Source organism: Schistocerca cancellata, chromosome 5 (assembly GCF_023864275.1).
Source record: "Schistocerca cancellata isolate TAMUIC-IGC-003103 chromosome 5, iqSchCanc2.1, whole genome shotgun sequence".
Classification (NCBI taxonomy): Eukaryota; Metazoa; Arthropoda; class Insecta; order Orthoptera; family Acrididae; genus Schistocerca; species Schistocerca cancellata.
Window position 1 is genome coordinate 414,711,868 of NC_064630.1, and position 15,596 is coordinate 414,727,463.

The 15,596-nt window shown below is 39.4% G+C and overlaps 1 protein-coding gene across 1 annotated transcript in view; it reads left to right on the forward strand.

Annotated features, from left to right (window-relative positions):
* LOC126188571 (uncharacterized) overlaps positions 1–15,596 on the forward strand; it is a 113,304-nt gene that overhangs the window by 96,680 nt on the left and 1,028 nt on the right. The window lies entirely within an intron of this gene.

Genomic DNA, 15,596 nt, shown 5'->3' on the forward strand with positions numbered 1-15,596 from the left:
CTGTGTGCTAGCTAGGGGTGCAGGTAGATGGGGCAGGTGGTAGACCGCTGGGCACTGCATTTCGTAGGCTAGGACATGAGACGCAAATTGGGCTATTGGGTGTGTGTGAGGTGGGGGGCAGCATACCTTATGTTTAGGCCAGGAAGGTTACAGGAGCAAAAGATGTGCTGCAAGGATAGCTATCATCTGTGCAGCTCTAAAAAGCTGGTGGTGGTGCGGAGGATCTAGATGGCACAGGTTGTGAAGCATGGTTGACATACCAATGTAAAACACTGTGCAATGGTTGCAGCAGAGCTGGCATATAATATGGCTGATTTCTCAGGTGCCCCGGCCTCTTATGGGGTAGGATAAGCCTGTGATGGGATTGGAGTAGGCAGTGCTGGATGGATGGGTTGGGCAGGCCTTACATCTGGGCCTTCCACAGTGGTATGAGCCCTGTGGCAGGAATTGGGGGTGGGAGTGGCATAGGGATGGACTAGGATGTTGTGGAGGTTCATCCTCCTCGCAGATGAAGGTTCCACCACTGTTGTGATGAAGTGGAGTGACCATCTGTCAGAGGGCCTCCACCACTTGTCCAACACCTCCACCTACAAGCTCTACCAAAGTGACCTCATCCCAGAAGTCCAATGTAACCTTCAGTCCCAGCTGGAATCCTTAGATCCTTCCCAAAAACCTCTCCCCTGAATCTACCTTCCGACTCACCCCAACAGCAGCTCACACACTCACTTTCTATGTGCTCCCCAAAATCCACAAACCTGACAATCCTGGGTGCCCCATTGTGGTTGGTTACAGTACCCCCGCTGAAAGAATCTCAGCCCTTGTTCATCAATGTCTCCAACCAATTGTCAAAAACCTAGCCTCCCACCTTAAAGATATCAACCATTTCCTGCACTAGCTATCCACCATTCCCACACCCTTACCTCCTGAATCCCTAATCATCACTATTGATGCAGCCTCCCCATACGCCAACATCCCTCATGCCCAAGGCCTTACAGAAATTGAATGCTGCCTCTCCCATTGCCCTGCAGATTCCAAGTCCACCATTTCATTCCCCGTACACCTAACCAACTACATCCTAACCCATAACTACTTCACCTCTGAAGGGGAGGTATACAAACAAATTCATAGCATAGCCATGGGAACCCACATGGCACCCTCCTATGCCAATCTCTTTATGGGCTACCTGGAGGAAACATTCCTAGCTTCCAAAATCCCCAAACCCCTGGTCCAATTCAGGTTTATTGATGACGTCTTTATAACCTGAACCCAAGGCCAGGACACTGTATCCTCATTCCTCCACAACATCGACACCTTCTATCCCATTCAATTCACCTGGTCCTCCCCCACCTTTCGTACCACATAACTATATGTTGAACCCCTCCTCCCGGATGGCTCCATCCACACCTTGGTCAACATCAAACCCACCTATCACTAATAGTACCTCCACTTTGACAGCTGCCATCCCTTGCACACCAAAAACTCTTTCTGATACAGTCTGGCCACCCACGGCAGATGAATCTGCTGTGATGAGAACTCCCTCAGTAAGTTTAGTTAAAATTAATTTGTTTGCTGTCCAGAAAAACAAAACCCACCACTAACATGACACTCACAGTCAAGTTGAAGAATTGTGATAGGTCCTGTATTTCCTGGAGAGGAGACAGTGTCTATGGGAAAGAGTAGTATTTCAGGTACAATTGCCAATTTTATGCTGGTTATGAGCATAATTAACTCATTTTGCAGCTACAACTTGTTGTACACTACCATTACCAGAAGCTACTGAAGCTACTTTACTCTCATTTTATATCTAATGCAAACGCCGCTTTTATCAGGTGTTGGCAGTTCTTACAGTTCGATCTAGACAAAAATATCCATCCACTAGATTTCTGGAACGATTTTGAAGATGTGTTTCCATCAGTTTGGTCTGAACGCGAGAAAATTTCATTTATTAGAAGTCATTTGGCAGGTGATGCCATGCATTGGTCAGTTGATGTCATGTTGAAGTGTAGCACATTAGCGGAATTTAAGACAGCTATCATTAATGAATACTGGCCTAGTCATAAGCAGAATGAGGTGTTGAGAGAATTTTGGAGTGAGAAACACTTCAATGCAGGCAAGGAATTTATCAAAGAGTTTGCCAGATCTTGGATTTCATGTCTGTCACGTTTGACAGAAAAGTTGAAACCTGAAATCATAATACTAGGTCTTGAAGCTAAATTGCCATGGTATTGGCAAACTAGAGACAATCTTGATTGTTTCATTGAATATTTGGAATGTGAGAGCATGTTGCTGCCGATGAGGAGCAGGCACGTAATAATACAAATAGTAATACCACTAATAGTAATTTTAAGAATGATCAGAATGGCAATGTAAACATCCGAACAGTAGGTGTTCACCATCCTAAGAAAGGTAGGAAATGGAGAAATAATAACCATAACCATCAATGGCGACCTGATGATTGTAATTTTGTTCCTAATGAAAATGTGTAGATAAACAACAGTGTTGAAAGCAATGTTGTTCCAGTTAACAATCATGGCAATAAAGGAAACAGTAGTTGGTAGAGGCAGGATTTGCTGATTAACATTTTCCTCCTATGGGGAACATCATGGAACAAAAAAATTCAACAAAAATGCTTCCAATAGATGGCACTGTAAATATCATAATGTTGTTCGCAGATGATGCTGTAATTTACCGTCTAGTAAGGTCATCCGAAGACCAGTATCAGTTGCAAACCGATTTAGAAAAGATTGCTGTATGGTGTGGCAGGTGGCAGTTGACACTAAATAATGGAAAGTGTGAGGTGATCCACATTAAAGGTTTAGGTGTTTGTTTTTCCCGCGCGCTGTTCGGGAGTGGAATGGTAGAGAGATTGTATGATTGTGGTTCGATGAACCCTCTGCCAAGCACTTAAATGTGAATTGCAGAGTAATCATGTAGATGTAGATGTAGATGTAAATGGGGGTTGGCTACAAATGACAGATGAATCACTATGTGACAGCTGTGGTTCAAGCTGCATGTGACACCATCCACATTATTCAGTTTCATGACTCAAAAGTTCAGCAGTCAACAGGTGTGGCAAGGTCATATTACATTGGATGGGAAAAATTGATTTTAATTGTCCTCAGGCCAAAAACCTCATAAAAAGCAAAATCCTTAGGCCAAAAATGCCATAAAAAGCAAAATGAGATCAGTTCATAATTTTCATGAGACTGGCGCAAGATATGTCCAACATGCTGTCCAACATTTTTTGCCACAAGTTGAAATTGAGAAACAGCATATTCCACAATAACTCAGAGTGTCTTGGGGGTCATGTTCAGAATGCATTGCACAATGTGTGCCTTCAGTTCAGCTGTGTTTGTAGTTGGAGCACTGAACACATCATCTTTCATATACCCTACAGCAAGAAGTCACACAGATTAAGATAAGGTAATCTTGGACTGCCAGGCTGTAGGGAAATGACGGCTGATAATTGTAGCATTTCTGAAGTGCCTCTGCAGCAGTTGCTGTGTCATGTGTGGAGTACCATCTTTTTTAAAAATGATCCTACCCACACATCCATGTTGTTGAAGAGATGGAATGGTATCTACCAGTGACAGTACAGATAATGGATCTGCAAAACTCATTTACTCAAAAAAATATGGCCGTATGATAAACCACACTGTCAACCTGCACCACCCAGTCACCTTCGTAGAATGAAATGGTACCTGGCTGATGTGCATGTGGATTTTCTGTTGCCCACATTCTGCTGTTCAGAGTCTTGACATGTACTTGGAGTTGGAAATGGGCTTTGTCTGTCAACAGAATATTCCATGGCATTCATTGTCCACTTCCATGTGAACAAGGAATGCCAGAACAAATATCTGTCTTGCAAGCAGGTCATTAGGAAGCACATTCTGAATATGGTTGATTCTGTATGGATAACCATGCAGGATGTTTCATAGGACTTTATGCACTGTGCTCACAGGCACATCTAACATTCAAGCAATTCCCTGGGCATTTTATGTTTGCACACCACTGCTCGACCCCTCCTGCAATGCTATGGCCACGTCTTCAACAGATGTTGGCTCAACCACTTTCCTTCCTCTGCTACATTGCACTTGTTATGAACCTACCTTTCTGAATTTTATAATCTTTTCTCTAGACAGACATCAAACCAATGGCTTTTTTCACACTCTTGAGTGTCTGGAACATCTGTAGGGCTACTGCACACAGTCGCCATTCTTGTAAAAGACGTTTACCAGCAGCGCACAATCCTACATGAAAACAGTCACATTGGCCATCTTGGATGCAAACTGAGGAATACCCTTGTGCTGTGCATCTGTTAGTATGCATATTTTGATGCTTGCAAGACGGTCTATTGGACAAATTTTTGTTGATTTTTTTTTTCTGTGATCTTTCTCCCTGCATCAAAAATATGCTGTTCAAATTTGACATCATCCTTAGCAATGGTTCCCTTTCTGTGGTATTTTGGAAGTGGAATGTTAATTATGAACACACTGTATACTACAACCAAATACATTATTAGTAGTCATCTGTAAAATTATAAAGCTATTATGGTTCAGATTATATAAACATTTAAGCATTCCTTAACTTTGCATGTTTGTTTTAGCCCCATTACAAAGCAAAAAACGCAGGTCTCTGCTCCCCATAAGTAACTCTTGACAAATATAGCAGCAGAGGCATCATACATCTGGCAGCTGTTCTGTTTCATATTGATAATTGTTTGGGGAGGAGAAAGGAAAGGGAAGATGAGAGACAGGGAGTGGTTAGAGGAAACATTGTTCACAGATTCTGGGATTGAAAGGAACAACAGATGCAATGTTTAATGTAGTTTATTGCTCTTTAGTTATACTATTCTGAAGACTCACTATCCAAGAAGTCATTTGAAGCAAAGACAATGCTTTCAATGAACTTTACTCAGATGCCTTCCTTCAGAAAGTAATTTTCTTGTTGGTTTTCAGTGTGGCATATGCACTTGATACAGTCTTCCACTGTGACATCGAAAGTTGCTTCCTAAATAAATTCTTCACATCATTAATCTGAATGTATGGTTTCTGGATGTGACTTTTCCTTCCACTAGGGCCCACACATTTTATATGGTGTTGTATTGACAATGGAGCTGTCAGTTCATATTGAATATAAAGGTGCTTGTGGCACCAGAATTTCACCAACATCTCCACTTTTGTATTGTTGTTGTTGTTGTCCTCAGTCCAGAGACCGGTTTGATGCAGCTCTCCATGCTACTCTATCCTCTGCAAGCTTCTTCATTTCCTAGTACCTACTACAACCTACATCCTTCTGAATCTGCTTAGTGAATTCATCTCTTGGTCTCCCTCTACGATTTTTACCCTCCACACTGCCCTCCGATACTAAATTGGTGATCCCTTCATGCCTCACAAGATGTACTACCAACCGATCCCTTCTTCTATGCAAGTTTTGCCACAAATTTCTCTTCTGCCCAATTCTATTCAATACCTCCTCGTTAGTTATATGGTCTACCCATCTAATCTTCAGCATTCTTATGTAGCACCACATTTCGAAAGCTTCTATTCTCTTCTCATCTAAACTATTTATCGTTCATGTTTCACTTCCATACATGGCTACACTGCGCACAAATACTTTCAGAAATGACTTCCTGACATTTAAATCTGTACTTGATGTTAAAAAATTTCTCTTCTTCAGAAATGCTTTCCTTGCCATTGCCAGTCTACATTTTATATCCTCTCTACGTCAACCATCATCAGTCATTTTGCTCCCCAAATAGCAAAATTCATTTGCTACTTTAAGTGTCTCATTTCCTAATCTAATTCCCTCAACATCACTTGATTTAATTTGACTACATTCCATTATCCTCATTTTGCTTTTGTTGATGTTCATATTATATCCTCCTTTCAAGACACTGTCCATTCCGTTCAATTGCTCTTCCGTGTCCTTTGCTGTCTTTGACAGAATTACAATGTCATTAGTGAACCTCAAAGTTTTTATTTCTTCTCCATGGATTTTAATTCCTACTCCCAATTTTTCTTTTGTTTCCTTTACTGCTTGCTCAATATACAGATTGAATAACATTGGGGATAGGCTACAACCCTGTCTCACTCACTTCCCAACCACTGCTTCCCTTTCATGCCCCTCGAATGTTGTAACTGCCATCTGGTTTCTGTACAAATTGTAAACAGCCTTTCGCTCCCTTTATTTTACCCCTGCCACCTTCAGAATGTGAAAGAGAGTATTCCAGCCAACATTGTCAAAAGCTTTCTCTAAGTCTACAAATGCTAGAAACATAGGTTTGCCTTTCCTTAATCTATCTTCTAAGATAAGTCATAGTGTCATTATTGCCCCACGTGTTCCAATATTTCTACGGAATCCAAACTGATCTTCCCCGAGGTCAGCTTCTATCAGTTTTTCCATTCGTCTATAAAGAATTTGTGTTAGTATTTTGCAGCCATGACTTATTAAACTGATAGTTCGATAATTTTCACATCTGTCAACATCTGCTCTCTTTGGAATTGGAATTATTATATTCTTCTTGAAGTGTGAGGGCATTTCGCCTGTCTCATGCATCTTGCTCACCAGATGGTTGAGTTTTGTCAGGGTTGGCTCTCCCAAGGCTATCAGTAGTTCTAATGGAATGTTGTCTCCTCCCGGGGGCTCTTTCAGTGCTCTGTCAAACTCTTCACGCAGTATCATATCTCCCATTTCATCCTCATCTATATGCTCTTCCATTTCCATAATATTGTCCCTTGTATAGACACTCTTTATACTCCTTCCACTTTTCTGTTTTCCCTTCTTTGCTTAGAACTGGGTTTCCACCTGAGCTCTTGATATTCATACAAGTGGTTCTCTTTTCTCCAAAGGTCTCTTTAATTTTTCTGTCAGCAGTATCTATCTTACCCCTAGTGAGATAAGCCTCTACATCCTTACATTTGTCCTCCAGCCATCCCTGCTTAGCCATTTTGCACTTCCTGTTGATCTTATTTTTGAGATGTTTGTATTCCTTTTTGCCTGCTTCATTTACTGCATTTTTTATATTTTCTCCTTTCATCAATTAAATTCAATATTTCTTCAGTTTCAAGGATTTCTACTGGCCCTCGTCTTTTTACCTACTTGATCCTCTGCTGCCTTCACTAGTCCATCACTCAAAGCCACCCATTCTTCTTCTACTGTATTTCTTTCCCCCATTCATGTCAATCGTTCCCTAATGCTCTCCCTGAAAATCTCCACAACCTCTAGTTCTTTTGGTTTATTTAGGTTCCATCTCCTTAAATTCCCACCTTTTTGCAGTTTCTTCAGTTTTAATCTACAGTTCATAACCAATAGATTGTGTTCAGAGTCCACATCTGCCCCTGGAAATGTCTTACAATTTAAAACCTGGTTCCTAAATCTCTGTCTTACCTTTATATAATCTATCTGAAACCTTCCAGTATCTCCAGGCTTCTTTCATGTATACAACCTTCTTTCATGATTCTTGAACTAAGTGTTAGCTATGATTAAGTTATGCTCTGCGCAAAATTCTACCAGGCGGCTTCCTCTCATTTCTTATCCCCATTCCATATTCAGCTACTATGTTCCTTCTCTTCCTTTTCCTACTGTCGAATTCCAGTCACCCATGACTATTAAATGTTCATCTCCCTTCACTATCTGAATAATTTCTTTTATCTCATCATACGTTTCATCAATCTCCTCGTCATCTGCAGAGCTAGTTGGCACGAAAAACTTCTACTACTGTGATAGGCGTGGGTTTTGTGCGTATCTTGGCCACAATAATGTGTTCACTATGCTGTTTGTAATAACTTACCCACACTCCTATTTTTTTAATTCATTATTAAACCTACTCCTGCATTACCCCTATTTGATTTTGTATTTATAACCCTGTAGTCACCTGACCAGAAGTCTTGTTCCTCCTGCCACCATACTTCACTAATTCCCACTATATCTAACTTTAACCTATCCATTTCCCTTTTTAAATTTTCTAACCTACCTGCCCGATTGAGGGATCTGACATTCCATGCTCCAATCCGTAGAACGCCAGTTTTCTTTCTTCTGATAACGAAGTCCTCCTTAGTAGTCCCCATCCGGAGATTCGAATGGGGGACTATTTTACCTCTGAAATATTTTACCCAAGAGGATGCCATCATCATGTAACCATACGGTAAAGCTGCATGCCCTCAGGAAAAATTACGGATGTATTTTCCCCTTGCTTTCAGCCGTTCACAGTACCAGCACAGCAAGGCCGTTTTCGTGAGTGTTACAAGGCCAGATCAGTCAATCATCCAGACTGTTGCCCCTGCCACTACTGTAAATGCTGCTGCCCCTCTTCAGGAACCACGTTTGTCTGGCCTCTCAACAGATACCCCTCTGTTGTGATTGCACCTACGGTATGGCTATTTTATATAGCGGCCAGTAATCAAAATACTTTTCTCTTCTATCCACTTTATTTGTAACTGAAGTAAGAATTTGATCCTTGTTTCTTGAATGATAACTGCCTTTATCCATGATGATCACACAACCCTCTTCTAATCCATGTAATAAGTCTAAAAGTTAGTGTTTGAGTACATCACTATTCATTTCTTAGTGGTAATCACTGGATTTGCAGGATTTAAATATTAATTTTGTGCTTTTTATGCAGCCATATTCATGTGATCCTGCGTAGCAGAAAAAAAAATCTGGTTCTTTACCTGTTGGTACTTTCACAACCCATCATTGCCTTTCAGATCCAGACAGATGTGGTTTGTGGCATGACTTTGATTTAACCATGTCTCATCGAGATATGTAATAGGACAGCAATGGTTTCTTTCTTAGTAGTGTGCATTTTTCACAGAAAACTAGCCCTGGCTGCTGCAATATCAGATCTGTGCATCAGAATGCGTCTTCCATCGATGCATTTTCAATACCTAAATCCCAAAGATTTCAGAATTTTTCTACTTGAATGGTGGCCCCCTGTAAAAGCAATTTGTCATTTAAAACATCTGCCTCTCTTTTTACCTCATATGATATAAGCCATGCTCAGAAAATTCCAATACAATGTGATGAACATATTTCTAGAAATAGTCCAATTCAGTGACAGTTCTTCTTCCACCAATTTCTTTTCTCTGAAACATTGTATCTTGACCACAGGTTCCCATTGCTGGTGCTTTGTTAAATATTGTCTGTATGCTCAGTAGTGAAACACCACATTTCTTTGCTGTTGCAATCTTCAGTGCAAATAAGACTTTGTTTCTTCTGGCACTGTCGTCAAGGTTGCGAAGAAATACGTACACTCTTTGTTTGGCTTGGAACTCAGTCATCTTAAGTCATGAACAAAGTAGCAGCATTCCACAATGAAAATCACTGCCTCTTGGCAAACATACACTTCCATGTGATGCAGACACACACAATTGCTGTATAATGAGCAGTAACAGATTTGCAAAGTCTTGCCAGCAGCAGCATGAATGAAGAGCAGTATTGCCACATACACCCTGGTTAATGTCAGGTGTTCATTTGATAGCTGCTACTTCTTTGGAAGCTACTTGGATGACACTTGTCATAGTAAAGACACTGTGGCAGCAGTGTGAGCTTAGAGTCACAGACCAAGCTGGACTTGGCTGAAGACTTCTCATTGACACTTAAAAACAAAGGGAAGATGAGAGGTGGGAGAACTGATGCATCCTCCTCAGCTGCCACTTTTGCAGGCCCCTGGTGCAATTGTCTAAATATCTACACTGCAATTAACAGAAATAATTTTCCCAGTAAGATATTGTTTCCAAAACTTGTAAAATGTGGAATTGTGGCCCACAGCCATAGATTTACTATGAAATATGTTATGCACAGCACTTATAAATGTCCCAAAATTCTGAAAAATATACGTTTCATAAGATTGATGTACAATGAAATTTGAGGGAATGATGAGGCTACTGCTGAAATTGGTAGAATACACAGAAGTTGTTTCCTACTGATGAAATAGCAAAAATTAAATTTTTTGTAGTAAACATTACTATTTGAAAATGAATATTACCCAAGTTTTGATATAATCAATTAAAGATAATGGGGGAATGACATGTACATAAAGTGTTATAATCTGGAATTTTGAAGTGAATTTATCTGCCACTTGTCTCACTCATACACAAAGGAAACCCTGCACGTCACCTTGGATCTGGAAGTAAACTAGATAAATACACAGATTTTCAATTTAGTTGGTTTAGTGGCATCTTCTGTACCATGATAGATGAACATTATGTCAATTTGTCCCACTAGAAACAATGAAAATGGTGGAGTACAACATAGCACGTCTTCTGCTTGATGTGACTAACAGTGCATGGGAGTAAAACCACAGGCCAGTATGCTCATTATGTCAGTATAATCTCCCAGTTCCCTCACAGGTAGTTCTTTTGGTATTCACAAAGGCAGTCATCCCATTTTGAGACTGTCTGACATTGAATTTGTGTGCCCTTTTTCATGTGACAAAAGAAGCAGGTACCATATTTTACCCCCCCCCCCCCCCCCCCACCTTGGATGCTCTGAGCACTAATCTGCAAGCTCCAAGCAATTATCCCTTGTTCCATCTCCTCCCAGCTTATCAGCAACTGCCTGTAGTAACTATTAGTTCTAACAAGACAGCTAACTTTTTTCTGTTTAATTCATGTTTCACCTACCTTTTAATCTTTGATATTCTTTGGTTTATGGCCCTGATTTTGAGAATGCTGAAAGTGAATTTATTCATTATTTATAAGATAAGCCAGAGTTTCAAACACTGTCTGAATACCCTCAATCCATTATTCCCAAATTACTTTCACCAAAGCTAAAATATGACTTTCCAAGAGCTTATTCAGAACATTAGTATCTCTCGATAACTGTTTGCATACTAGAATAGCCAGCGAACCTTGAAGAGTTTGCCATGTGTTACTTTTTTTCTTTTTTTTTTTTTTTAAGGCAGATAAGCATTGTTACACCTTGAGTCCCTCAACAGTTTCATACTGTCTCCTCCTGCCTCTTTTCTCAGAATTGGACGTCCACAGAACCATTTTGGTGCTAAATGTGTGCTAGCAAAAGTTCACTTTAGTAAGTTAATCAACATCAGTTGATCATGTTGTATTCTTTCACCAGAATGCAATGTAACCTGTGTGTAATACTCAAAAGACAGTTAATATGTGTAAAGTAGTTCGAATATAGTCCATTTATATTTGTTCATCATAAGGGAGTCCATGTTGGCCAATCTCAAACTGGCTAGTAATATAAGGGATGAAAAATTGGACATGAGAGCAACAGGGTATTATGTTACACTCTATACCTGATTTATCTGCTGGGACCTGTACAAAAGAAGAGGACCTGCCATTTCCTAGGCAACTCCTTGCAAGATGCTGTCCTCTCAAGAGATAAGTCTGTATCCTTAAATTGTCCAATAATTTTCACTTACGAAATAACTATGTCAAACCACTACTTTTCTCTGTCCATTAACACACTTGGTCAGTAATCCTCTTTCACTTAAGTTTGTATTCTGTCATCAAAAAGAAAAGAAGAAATGCTTATGGGGAACAAAACTGACTTGGAATTAACAAATTCAATTTGGACTTTACTATGTTTTCTTTCTTGTGATATTTACTGTTTAGTTGTTGAACAGTTTGTGGAAAATATTGTAGGTATCAGTTTTTGTTAAAACATTAATGACAAAAACCTCAACCACATGAGACAAGCATACATGATTTTGAGATTTCCACTGGCATTCCCAACACCTATATGCTGCACACACCAATAAAAAAACTCTTACTCTGTCACCGTGGCCATAAATTATGAAATTTGTTGTGGTTACTACTGAATAGTGTTGTATCTGTCAGTACTGTGGGCACTATTAATAGTTTTCTACCTCCTGTTTTATTCCAGTTCTGGACCACAACTGAAATGGTGATAGTGAGGTAATATATTTTTGTTTCACTCAGTGAGAGGTGTTAATTGTCACACAAACCTCCTTGATGTAGAACAAGTCTCTCAGCTTTAAATATAGTTTTGCAAGTAGTTCTTATGTATGTCACATAATATTTTAGTACTTCCTTATTTTGTACTGCTAAATGCATTTTATACACCAATAATGATCATACATTTTTAGAGCCTCAATTACCACAAACATCTCATTAAAACCTCAATTCTGTGTCAGAGTTAAAGAATATGTATTGTATTATTGTTCTGTTAACAGCTATGAAAGCATCCGAAGTAAATCTGACATCATCATAAAACAGTTAAAGGAGTCAAGACACAGTATTTTGAGTAATTTATCCTCCCTACTGTTATCTCGACCATATTTTTCTTTTTGTTACTTTAATTTTATTTGTCAAGGAAGTTCAATCTGGTAGTGGAATGTTGAGTAATTCAAATCTATTACCTACTGCCGTATATATTAGGCCTGTCTAAAAAGTATCTGATATTTGGCCAGAAAAAATATTTCGAATACCTGACGGGGTTGGGACCCTAATCCACTTCAAAATAGGCCCCTTGTGCTTGCACACACTTAGCCCACCGATCCTTCCACTGCTGGAAACACCTCTGGAAGTCTTCTTTTGGAATGGTGTTCAGCACCATCGTCGTGTTCCGAATTATCTCTTCTCTACTCTCAAAACGGGATCCTTTCAGTGACATCTTCAACTTTGGAAACAACCAGACGTTGCAAGGAGCCACATCTGGAGAGTAGGGAGGTTGGTGAATGGCTGTAATTCCATGTTTGGCCAAGAAATTTTGGATCAAGTGGGATGAATGGGCGGGAGCAGTGTCGTGATGCAATTGTCAGTTTTTTGCCGTCTACATGGCTGGTATTTTGCCCCGAACTGCATCACAATCACCGGAGAACATCTTGATAGTACTCCTTTGCCACTGTTTGTCCTTCCAGTGCATATTCGTGATACACAACTCAACAACAGCTGCACTCCAAGCAGTTTGGGGCCTGCCAGAACGCTAGTCACTCTCTGCTGATATGCGGCCATTTTTGAATTGGTTGAACCACTCCTTAATTTGTGTTACACCCATTGTATCTTCTCCAAACACCTGCTGAATCTTATGAATTGTTTCACTTAGAGAATCATCAAGCATATGACAAAATTTGATGCTGTATCTTTGTTCAACACATTCAGTCATCTTGAGAGAATCGGTAATCCTATGAACATGTTGTGTAGCACCTCACTCAGTGACCGACAGGCAGTGACTGACATGCTGGAAGGCAGGTACAAAATTCACACATGCACATAAAGGCCTCTTACTTTACTGTGTACAGTGGCGCCGCGCTATCATCTCTATTTTGTGTGGGAAAATCAAAGGTTGGATACTTTTTAGACAGACCTTGTATTATTTTGCATCACAGTTTTAATTTGTGAGATGCAACACCATTCATAGTTCTTTCTTAACAGGTGTAAGTGTCTTACCCTTGCTTTTCATTGTCATGAGTGAGAGGGTCTTCTAATTCTTTTCCATCTCTCACCATTTAGAATTATAAAACTGTTATGTACTGTATCATTTAAATTATTAGCATAACAATCAAAAGACATTTTAGATATGTATTGTAGTACTTGATAGTACATTTGTCGCTGTCAACAACTGTTGTTTCAGTTTGTTGCTTGAAAGCATGACTCATTTTTGTAAAGCTACAAATATTTTTAAAAAATTGCTCTTCTCTCTGTTTGGAAGCATTTCTTTTACAACTTGTTTCTCTCCTTGAGAACTGTCTTCTCATTTCTTCCCTCTCATTGAAAGTTTTAGATTTGATTTATCTTTCTGAAGAATGAGATTTGTTTTATTGTGTACTGGATAATTATGAAGTCCATGAAACATTTCAGAATACTGATACATGTAAATGGCCAAGAACAACATAACACATGAAACAGTACATGAAAGACTAACATTCAGAACATTTATAAATGTTGTTAAAAAACTGTGCACTCACCTTTCATCACACACTGCACATCTAATGGGTAGATTCTGCTCAAACCCAATGCAGAATATCAGGAGTGTTGGTGAGAACAGCTGCTCCTCTTCAAAATTTTGTGGTAGAGGTGGAAAATAAATGATATACTCTCCCCTCACCAACCCCCCACCTCCCACCCCCACCCCCCTCCCCACCCCAAAAAAAAAGAAAAAAATTTGAGGGGCATCAAGTAGAGCATCTGTAGTGGCCACTTAAGCAACACCAGGTCAATGACTGCATCACGACCTATCCAATGACCTGTCTGTCTCATTCAGGTAACGTAACACCATACACAATTATGGAAACATGAAGGGGCACCATCTTGTTGAAAGATAAAATCCCTGCTATCAGTTTTCAGTTGTGACATTAGCTTCAGCTGCAGCATGTTGAGATAGGTGATACCAGTGAAACAGGATGGCCCACCATCTATCTTACAGGACAGTTAACATTCTTGGAATCCTGGATGTGTTCGACTGTTGTATGTTGATTCTGTATCCCCTATATAAGTGTGCTGTGTTGGTTGACCTTTCCTGAAAGATGAAAAGTGGCTTCATCACTCTAGGTTAATATGCTTGCGAAGTTTCCATTTTCAAGATGGTTACGCATATGAGTGCAGAACTGCAGACAGTACAATTTTTTATCATGGCTTATGGTTTACAAAAGCTGTGATTTGTACCATTTCACTCTTAATATTTTTTTAAATGTTTCATGGACTTTGTAATTACCCTGTACCTGAATTTTTCCTTATTATTATCAAAATCTTTTAGGCCATGTCTTGTGATACAAATGTCTGATTATTGGTTTATTTTGTGCTGCTCCTTTTCACCCCATTTCTTTTGTAATCTTTATTGTTGTTTATCGCTGTCAGGGCAGAGTACTTCTTTCACAAGCTTTTATTCAAGGTACCTGCACTACTTGTTTTTTAATGTTTATTAATACCCAGGTGTGATGTTTATTGCTGATTATTTTGAAAAGTTTCATTACAGTGTCTTGACATGACAGTTGGAGATTTAAAAAAAATGAAAATGTTCATATAAAATGGCAAGTGCATGTATATGTTAAGATGGTGTTGTGAAAAATTTCTTTATTATTTAAAGAAAAAAATTAAGAAAGAAAAGAGAGAGACAAATTTATGAGAAGATAGAAAAGAACAGTATGGAATGAAAATAAATAAGAAAAAGACTAAAGTGATGGTGAGTGGCGCCCTGAACTACAATGAACCCATACGAATAACAATAAAGGGAGAGAAACTAGGGCAGGTTACAGAATTTAACTACTTAGGTAGCAAAATAACAGCAGATGGAAGGAGCAAAAGTGACATTAAAAACAGAATACAACTTGCCAAAATAGCATTCAATGGAAAAAGAAACTTACTGACGAGTAGAAATGTTAGTTTAGACGTAAGAAAGAGAGTCATGAAAACCTATGTGTGGAGTACAGCCCTTTACGGATGTGAAACTTGGACTTGTGGAAAAGAAGAAAAGAGAAGATTAGAGGCATTCGAAATGTGGTGCTACCGGAGAATGGAAAAAATCAGCTGGCGAGACAAGGCTACAAACGAAGATGTCCTCAGAAGAGTGAAAGAAAACAGATCTCTTTGGCGAAATATACAGAAAAGAAGAATAACCTTCATAGGTCACATTTTACGGCATAACAATTTCATTAAGAGAATATTAGAAGG